Source organism: Cervus canadensis, chromosome 27 (assembly GCF_019320065.1).
Source record: "Cervus canadensis isolate Bull #8, Minnesota chromosome 27, ASM1932006v1, whole genome shotgun sequence".
Classification (NCBI taxonomy): domain Eukaryota; kingdom Metazoa; phylum Chordata; class Mammalia; order Artiodactyla; family Cervidae; genus Cervus; species Cervus canadensis.
Genome location: NC_057412.1, coordinates 40837043 through 40847398, shown reverse-complemented (window position 1 = coordinate 40847398; position 10356 = coordinate 40837043).

Genomic DNA, 10356 nt, shown 5'->3' with positions numbered 1-10356 from the left:
GTCCAACTAAGTTGTCGTGAATGGCAAGATTTCACATATATATACCACATTTTTATCTATTCACCCATCAGTAGAGACTTAGATTGTTTCCATGTCTTAGCTGTTGTAAATAACGCTGCAATGAACATGGGCGTGCATATGTGTTTTTGAGCTACTGTTTTGTTTCCTTCATATCAATACCCAGAAGGGAATTGCTGGATTATATGGTAGCTTTATTTTTAATTTTTTGAGGAAACTCCATACCCTTGTCCACAGTGGCTGCACCATTCACCGTTTTTTTCCCCTCACATCTCCATAATCAGATGGGGCAGAACTATGCTCAGTCAACTAGTATAACTGGCTCCAAAGTTAGCAGGATTTCAGTCAAAACAGAGTTATATAATCCTAGGTTACAACAGAATGTTAAAAACTCCAAAGACAAAGAAAATTAGCATTTATAATCCCTCCCTTTGCTAGTTTAAAATCTCCCATTGTGTAAACGTAAACCATCTGCACAAGCATTCTATGCCTCCTTCCTCTTCTTGTGCCCCATGGAGAAAACCAGGTCATCATTCCCCTCATATGTACCTTTAAATACATTAATAAGTCATAAAAATCATCCAGTGTTTAATTAGATTAATCCAGCCTCCAAAAGTTTTCATAGGAAATGCTGCAGTTCTCTCCTTTCTGTCTGAAGCAGTGATTCTGTCACTGCCCAGCAGGGAGGTTTCTCTGTGTCCAGCGTTACCGTCCAAAGCTCAGCTCCGGTCTGCCCCCTAGAGCAGAGTAACCAGTATGCCCTCACAGTGATGCTCAGCTGTGTTCATTGCATATGTCTGACACTGGCCTTTTCCAGCGGACAGCCAATATGCTTCTGCATTATTTGAAAATGTGTCAGATGTTTTTATTTCCCTGGTGGCTAAGTCTGTGAAGAGTCCATTTGCAATGCGGGAGACCTGGGTTCAATCCCTGGGTTGGGAAGATCCCCAGGGGGAGGACATGGCAACCCTCTCTCGTATTCTTGCCTGGAGAATCCCCATGGACAGAGGGGCCTGGCGTGAGGCAGCCCATGGGGTCACGTAGAGTGGGACGCGGCTGAGTGACCAAGCACAGGACAGCACAGAGGTTTTTATAAATTAAACATTTTCCACTGGCGGCAGAATACTATTTACGAACACAATTTTTTTATTTCAAGAGAATAATATATGGCAACGTCTTACCTAAAATAGGCAGAATTAGTTCAAGTTATAGAAACCTGGCCATTCAAAGTTACATTCTCAGTCTATATATATTTTGCCTCACTGATATGTGATAAGCACCTATGGGGTTCTGGAAATGCAAAGATGATTAAGATATGGTTCCTACTATTAAGAGCTCACTGTCTAGATGGGAAGACAGACATGTATGTAAATCATTACATGTTAAAACTGACATGATTTAAACTAAAGCACTGAAAAGAATATGAATGGGCAAAGGTATTTTTATTTGGAGAGAGAAGGGTAGGAGGGAGCGAGAGAAGAAGGAAAGAAAGGAACCAGGAAGGGAGAAAAGAAAGAATCAGGTATAATAAACTTCAAAATGTTGTAACTAGTATTAGGCCAGTTAATCCAAAATAACACCATGAATTAGTTAAATTCCAATTTTTTATTTATTAATCCCTTCCTTTTAGATTTCTTTGCATTTCTTTTTATGCCTCTTTAGCTGATTACTTTTTTAACAATTTCTTTTATTATCTAATAAATTTATTAAAAAATATACATTTTCCTTTAAATATCTTTGTCCACATTCCATAGGCTGTTCTCACTGCTATTAATTTTCAAGTAATCTGTAATCTACCCTTTAATTTCCTTTCTAACAATGGTATTTTAAAATTTCTAACTGGACAAAATTTTGGCTATTCTTTAGTGGTACATTTATAGTTTTATTGCATTGTGGTCAGGAACTATGTCCTATGTAACTTTTAGAAAACATGTACGTTTTTCTATGTGGCCTAACAGTCAGTTTTTGAAGCACTCCATAGATACTTGAAGATAATTTTCTAATATCTATTTTCTGCCTACAAAACCACACATACACACAAATGTATATAAAGTTGAAGTTTATTAGCTTTTTTGTCTACTTAATCTTTGATATCTGAGATAGTTGCATTAAATTTCTCCCTATAATACTGGTTTGGTCAATGTGGCCCTGTATTTCCAATAATTTTTGCTTATACATTTCAAAGTTGTCTTTTTAGGGAAACAAATAATTAAAATATAAATAATCTTGAAGGCTCTTTAAAATTCAATATAAAAACTTGTCCCTTTCAGTCTTATCTGAGTCTTTGACTCTAGACAGTGTTATTTTAGCACTTTTGACTGTATTGATAATTTATGTGGAATCAAAAATTAGATCCCTATCTTTTACCAAACATAACCATAAATTCCAGGTGCACTGAAGACCTAATTCTAAACACAAACACTAAAAAATATTCAGAAGAAAATATAGGAGACTATCATTGTGTCTTTGGTAGAGCAATGAACTTTTTTAAGTACCAGTTACAGAAAAACAAATTGATACACTGAATGCATCACTGAAATTTTAGTATGACAAAAGACATGAAAAACTAAGTAAAAGATAACTGCAGACTGGAGGGAAGATATTTGCAACTTATATAACCAATAAAGAATTTGTTTACCAATTAGAATTATATAAGCAATGAGGATTATGAATTTAGTCTTTCTAAAGTGCAATGAGAATTATGAATTTAGTCTTTCTAAAATAGGTACTTTATGGCACTGAATTTTTTTATTTGGGAAGAGAATAAAGGAAATCTGTGTGTTTGATTTGTTTATTGTGGTTGAATTTAACAGTTGATTTTTTTTTTTTTTTAGACTTTGAAAAGTACAACCATTTCAAGTTAGACACAAGAATTTCTAAAGGGCTGTATGCAAGATGACAACGAGCTCATGATGGGCACCATACTAGTGGAGATAACTGAAAATTGGTATTGCTAGATGACAGCTGTGTCAACTACATAAAATATTCCAAGGACAGGTCTATCGGATGAATTTAAGCCTGTGAGTGCCATTCCACCAGTAAACACATGCAAAGTTAGTGACTGAATATTTTTAAATGTATTTTTAAGTATAAAACTGAACCATTACCTACATTTTAGTTGGAAAACATATTTGTGTCCATGGCCGGGGCATTTCAATTTTGCTCCCCTCCAAAGTGTTTTTAAAAGAAAGAGAGGAAAAGAAAGAAAGAAGGAAATCATCTCTATGGCCTGGAGTAGTAGAGTTAAGATTACCATAATTTGTCAGAGCTCAAACACAAATTACTCACTATGAAACTAAGTAAACATTATTTCTTGCTCAATGGATTTTAAGCTATTAATTCCATGAATTTGAGAATATTTTTTCAAGTAACATAATTTGAGGGCTACTTTTTGAGGTGTCCAGCCAGATCTGAAGTTCAGCCTGTTCGTTCAGATTCAGTTTGCCCACGTTCACATGGGTAAAACCAGAAACCAGAGAATCCCTATGGTTTTCCCTTCCTATGAGAAGGGAAAAGAAACAGAATTTTATAAAAATCTAGACTTTCATGACTAGAGCATTATTGGTAGCAGAATGCTCTCTGCTATTACAAGGACATGAAATAAACAGCTCACCTTTCAGCACCGTGAAAAGAACACCTGTAAACCCGCAGTATTTTCTGAAGAGAAATTAGCAGACTATATTGCTATTCTAGGTTCTACTACTGACTTGTTGCCCAAAGACAAGGAATATCTCCATTTTCTCAATAAAACTTTATAGAATAAAATATAACAGCATACTATTGTGGAGACTTGTCATAAAATCAGTTGTGTGTGTCCCACATTCCAGAAAAAAGGAATGACCACTGAACTCAGGCAATCACAACAATATTGGCACAATCCCATAACAATACTTTAATTTTTACCAGAGTCTTACTTTGTTATATGCACTTTTTTTAAAAGTTTAGGTGGACTCTCCCCACTGAAGGCTTGTCACTGGACAACATAGATGCCAGAAAGCTGGAATTCAAGAATGACAGATTCCCCAGTAGAAGCAGTCTTTGTTATGTTGGTATTCTCACAAAAGGGTGATGCTGCCACTCCCCGTTGGCCAGGCACATGGGTCTTGTCTCTCCAGTACTGAGATTTAATTTTCACTTTTTCAACCCTCTCCTCTCACCCAACCCCCTCAGGTTCCAAACTGTGTCTTTCAAGTGTCAACTCCTGAGGCGACAGTTCCTGGGGAATTATGGAGGAGCAGAACTCTGGGCTCATTGCCTTCACTACTAACTAAACACTACAGGTTTTCAGCTTTCCTTTCTATTTTGGATAAGTTCAAAGATAGATTAGGTGGAAGGTGCGAAAGAGTGGGGGGGAATCTGTTAATTTGGTGTTCTAAGATAAGTCATAAGACTGTTTCTTTTTCCTGTCTCCAAAAAAAAAAAAAAAATTTGTACTCTTTCTGTACAAAAAATGTCTATAACTAAGATAACTGGTTCAATCTAGTTTTCCCAGAAATGAAAGAATTTCATTTGAAAGAACAAAATTGTTCTTTATTCTAAATCTTTATCTCAGCTTCCAATTCAAGATGATAGAGTAGAAAGATATGTGCTCCTCTCCTCCTGCAAGAGCACCAAAATTGCAACTATTTGGAGGAGGAGCCAAGATGGTGGAGGAGTAGGATGGGGAGACCACTTTCTCTCCTACAAATTCATCAAAAGAATATCTGAACGCAGAGCAAACTTCACAAAACAACTTCTGATCGCTAGCTGAGGTCATCAGGCGCCCAGAAAAGCAGCCCATTGTCTTCAAAAGGAGGTAGGACAAGATATAAAAGATAAAAAGTGAGACAAAAGAGCTAAGGACGGAGATCAGTCCCGGGAAGCGAGTCTTTAGAGGACGTTTCCAGACACCGGGAAACCCTCGCACTGGCGGGCCTGGGGGAAGTGTTTGAATCTAGGAGGGCAACCTGACTGGGAGGGAAACAATAAATAAAACCCACAGATTACGTGCCTAAAAGCAACTCTCAGCAGAAAAGTGCCCCAGACACCCGCATCCGCCACCAGCAAGTGGGGGTGGCACGGAGAGGAGCGGGCGGCATTGCTTGGGGCAGGTTCCGGGCCTGAGTGCCCTGAGGACAATCGGAGGGAGCTTTTGTGAGTTGCCAACTTGAACTGTGGGAGAGCAGGGAAGAGAGAGAAAATTGACCGGCCCGAACACGCTGCCGGCCGTTCGCGGAACTGGGGGACCGAGAGAGTCCGGAGAGGGGCTCGCAGACTGCAGGCCGGCCCGGACCCGCCGGAGGCGGGAGCAGGTCGCGGCGAGACACAGCGCGCAGGCACCCGACCGGCGCGGGCGGAGACGGGCTGGGGACGCAGAGGGCAGAAGGCGCACGCACCCGACTGGCGCCTGCAGAAACCGAGATTGGGACCGTGGAAGGGAGAGGGTGCGCCGCACCCGGAGAGAGTGCGCCAGTCAAGCTCCTGGCTGCCTGGAAAGCTCTGACGGGGAAGGCACAAGAGCGGACGCAGCCTTTTGTTCCGCGCTTTTGTGGAACACCCGAGGGCTGGAGCTGCGCGCGGCGCGCTCCATATAGAGCAGCCGGGATCCTGAGCAGCGCAGACCGAGAAACCAGCGCCAGCCTCTCCCGGCAGCGCCAGCCCCTCCCCGCAGCGCCAGCCCCTCCCAGCAGCGCGACAGAACTAGCTTCCTGAATAAGAGTCCACCTCCGCCCGCCTGTGTCAGGGCGGAAATGAGGCTCTGAAGAAACCGGCAAACAGAAGCCAAATAAACAAAGGGAACCGCTTCAGGAGAGAGCTGTGCAACAGATTAAAATCCCTGTAGAAAACACCGATTACACCGGAAGAGGCCTGTAGATATCGAGAACTGTAAGCTGGAACGAGGAGATATCTGAAACTGAGCCGAACCCACACTGACCGCAACAGCTCCAGAGAAATTCCTAGATATATTTTCATTTTTTTTTTATAAGAAAAAAAAATTTTTTTTTAATTTTTTCTTTTTTATTTTTTCTCTTTTATTTTCCTTTAAAATTCCCTATTACTCCCCCATCACTCCTTAACTTTCATTTTCATAGATTTTTACAATTTTTTTAATTAGGGAAAATTCTTTTTTTTTTTTCTTTCTTTTTTTCTCCTTTTTCTCTTCTATTTTCTATTTTTCTTTTTCTCTTATTTCTTTTAAAGTCCTCTAGTACTCCTCTACTACTCCTTAATTTTCATTTTCAATACACTATAACCTTACCAAGAAAAAAAAAAAGAGAGAGAGAGAGAAGCCCTATTTTTTAAACTGAACTTCATATATATTTTAAAAAATTTTTTTGTGTGTGTTTTGGTTTTTGTTTTTAATATAGTATTTTTAAGAGTCTAATCTCTACTCTAGATTTTTAATTTTTGTTTTTCAATATATGACATAAATTGTGAACATTTAAGAATCCAATATTCAGTTCCCATTTTTATTCAGGAGTGTGTTGATTATTCTCTCCCAATCTTGACTCTCTGTTTTCTACCTCAGAACACCTCTATTTCCTCCTTTCTCCTTTTCTTCCCAATCCAATTCTGTGAATCTTGGTGGGTGTCTGGGCTACGGAGAACACTCTGGGAACAGACAACTGCGTAGATCTGTCTCTCTCCTCTTGAGTCCCCCTTTTTCTCCTCCTGCTCAACACTATCTCCCTCCTCCCTCTCCTCTTCTTCATGTAACTCTGTGAACCTCTCTGGGTGTCCCTAACGGGGGAGAATCTTTTTGCCATTAACCTAGAAGTTTTATTATCAGTGCTGTGTAGTTGGAGAAGTCCTGAGACTACAGGAAGAATAAAACTGAAATCCAGAGGCAGAAGACTTAAGCCCAAAACCTGAGAACACCAGAAAACTCCTGACTACATGGAACTTTAAGTAATAAGTGACCGTCCAAAAGCCTCCATACCTACACTGAAACCAACCACCACCCAAGAGCCAATAAGTTTTAGAGCAAGACATACCACGCTAATTCTCCAGCAACGCAGGAACATAGCCCTGAACGTCAACATACAGGCTGCCCAAGGTGACACCTAACACATAGACCCATCTCAAAACTCATTACTGAGCACTCCATTGCTCTCCAGAGAGAAGAAATCAAGTTCCACGCACCAGAACACTGACGCAAACTTTCCTAACCAGGAAACATTGGTAAGCCAATCGTCTAACCCCACCCACTGGGAAAAACCTCCACAAGAAAAAGGAACCACAGACCTCCAGAATACAAAAAGCCCAGTCCAGACACAGCAATCTAAACAAGATGAAAAGGCAGAGAAATACCCAACAGGTAAAGGAACATGAAAAATGCCCACCAAGTCAAGCAAAAGAGGAGGAGATAGGGAATCTACCTGAAAAAGAATTTAGAATAATGATAATAAAAATGATCCAAAATCTTGAAAACAAAATGGAGTTACAGATAAATAGCCTGGAGACAAAGATTGAAAAGATGCAAGAAATGTTTAATAAAGACCTACAAGAAATAAAAAAGAGTCAATTAAAAATGAATAATGCAATGAATGAGATCAAAAACACTCTGGAGGGAACCAAGAGTAGAATAAAGGAGACAGAAGATAGGATGAGGTAGAAGATAAAATGGTGGAAATAAATGAAACAGAGAGGAAAAAAGAAAAAAGGATCAAAAGAAATGAGGACAACCTCAGGGACCTCTGGGACAATGTGAAACACCCCAACATTCGAATCATAGGAATCCCAGAAGAAGACAAAGAGAAAGGCCATGAGAAAATACTCAAGGAGATAATAGCTGAAAACTTCCCTAAAATGGGGAAGGAAATAGCCACCCAAGTCCAAGAAACCCAGAGAGTCCCAAACAGGATAAACCCAAGGCGAAACACCCCAAGACACATATTAATCAAATTAACAAACATCAAACACAAAGAACAAATACTAAAAGCAGCAAGGGAGAAACAACAAATAACACACAAAGGGATTCCCATAAGGATAACAGCTGATCTATCAATAGAAACCCTCCAGGCCAGAAGGGAATGGCAAGACATACTGAAAGTAATGAAAGAGAATAACCTACAACCTAGATTACTGTACCCAGCAAGGATCTCATTCAGATATGAAGGAGAATTCAAAAGCTTTACAGACAAGCAAAAGCTGAGAGAATTCAGCACCACCAAACCAGCTCTTCAACAAATGCTAAAGGATCTTCTCTAGACAGGAAATGCAGAAAGGTTGTATAAACGTGAACCCAAAACAACAAAGTAAATGGCAACGGGACCACACCTATCAATAATTACCTTAAATGTAAATGGGTTGAATGCCCCAACCAAAAGACAAAGATTGGCTGAATGGATACAAAAACAAGACCCCTATATATGCTGTCTACAAGAGACCCACCTCAAAACAAGAGACACATACAGACTAAAAGTGAAGGGCTGGAAAAAAATATTTCATGCAAACGGAGACCAAAAGAAAGCAGGAGTCGCAATACTCATATCAGATAAAATAGACTTTCAAATAAAGGATGTGAAAAGAGACAAAGAAGGACACTACATAATGATCAAAGGATCAATGCAAGAAGAAGATATAACAATTATAAATATATATGCACCCAACATAGGAGCACCGCAATATGTACGGCAAACGCTAACGAGTATGAAAGAGGAAATTAATACTAACACAATAATAGTGGGAGACTTTAATACCCCACTCACAACTATGGATAGATCAACTAAACAGAAAATTAACAAGGAAACACAAACCTTGAATGACACAATGGACCAGCTAGACCTGATTGATATCTATAGGACATTTCACCCCAAAACAATCAACTTCACCTTTTTCTCAAGTGCACACGGAACCTTCTCCAGAATAGATCACATCCTGGGCCATAAATCTGGTCTTGGAAAATTCAAAAAAATTGAAATCATTCCAGTCATCTTTTCTGACCACAGTGCAGTAAGATTAGATCTCAATTACAGGAAAAAAATTGTTAAAAATTCAAACATATGGAGGCTAAATAACACGCTTCTGAATAACCAACAAATCATAGAAGAAATCAAAAAAGAAATCAAAATATGCATAGAAATGAATGAAAATGAAAACACAACAACCCAAAACCTATGGGATACTGTAAAAGCAGTGCTAAGGGGAAGGTTCATAGCATTACAGGCTTACATCAAGAAACAAGAAAAAAGCCAAATAAATAACCTAACTCTACACCTAAAGCAATTAGAGAAGGAAGAAATGAAGAACCCCAGGGTTAGCAGAAGGAAAGAAATCTTAAAAATTAGGGCAGAAATAAATGCAAAAGAAACTAAAGAGACCATAGCAAAAATCAACAAAGCTAAAAGCTGGTTTTTTGAAAAAATAAACAAAATTGACAAACCATTAGCAAGACTCATTAAGAAACAAAGAGAGAAGAACCAAATTAACAAAATTAGAAATGAAAATGGAGAGATCACAACAGACAACACTGAAATACAAAGGATCATAAGAGACTACTACCAGCAGCTCTATGCCAATAAAATGGACAACTTGGATGAAATGGACAAATTCTTAGAAAAGTATAACTTTCCAAAACTGAACCAGGAAGAAATAGAAGATCTTAACAGACCCATCACAAGCAAGGAAATCGAAACTGTAATCAAAAATCATCCAGCAAACAAAAGCCCAGGACCAGATGGTTCACAGCTGAATTCTACCAAAAATTTAGAGAAGAGCTAACACCTATCTTACTCAAACTCTTCCAGAAAATTGCAGAGGAAGGTAAACTTCCAAACTCATTCTATGAGGCCACCGTCACCCTAATTCCAAAACCAGACAAAGATGCCACAAAAAAAGAAAACTACAGGCCAATATCACTGATGAACATAGATGCAAAAATGCTTAACAAAATTCTAGCAAACAGAATCGAACAACATATTAAAAAGATTATACATCATGACCAAGTGGGCTTTATCCCAGGAATGCAAGGATTTCTTTAATATCTGCAAATCAATCAGTGTAATACACCACATTAACAAATTGAAAGATAAAAACCATATGATTATCTCAATAGATGCAGAGAAGCCTTTGACAAAATTCAACACTCATTTATGATTAAAACTCTCCAAAAAGCAGGAATAGAAGGAACATACCTCAACATAATAAAAGCTATATATGACAAACCCACAGCAAGCATCACCCTCAATGGTGAAAAATTGAAAGCATTTCCCCTGAAATCAGGAAAAAGACAAGGGTGCCCACTCTCACCACAACTGTTCAACTATTCAACATAGTGTTGGAAGTTTTGGCCACAGCAATCAGAGCAGAAAAAGAAGTAAAAGGAATCCAGATAGAAAAAGAAGAAGTGAAACTCTC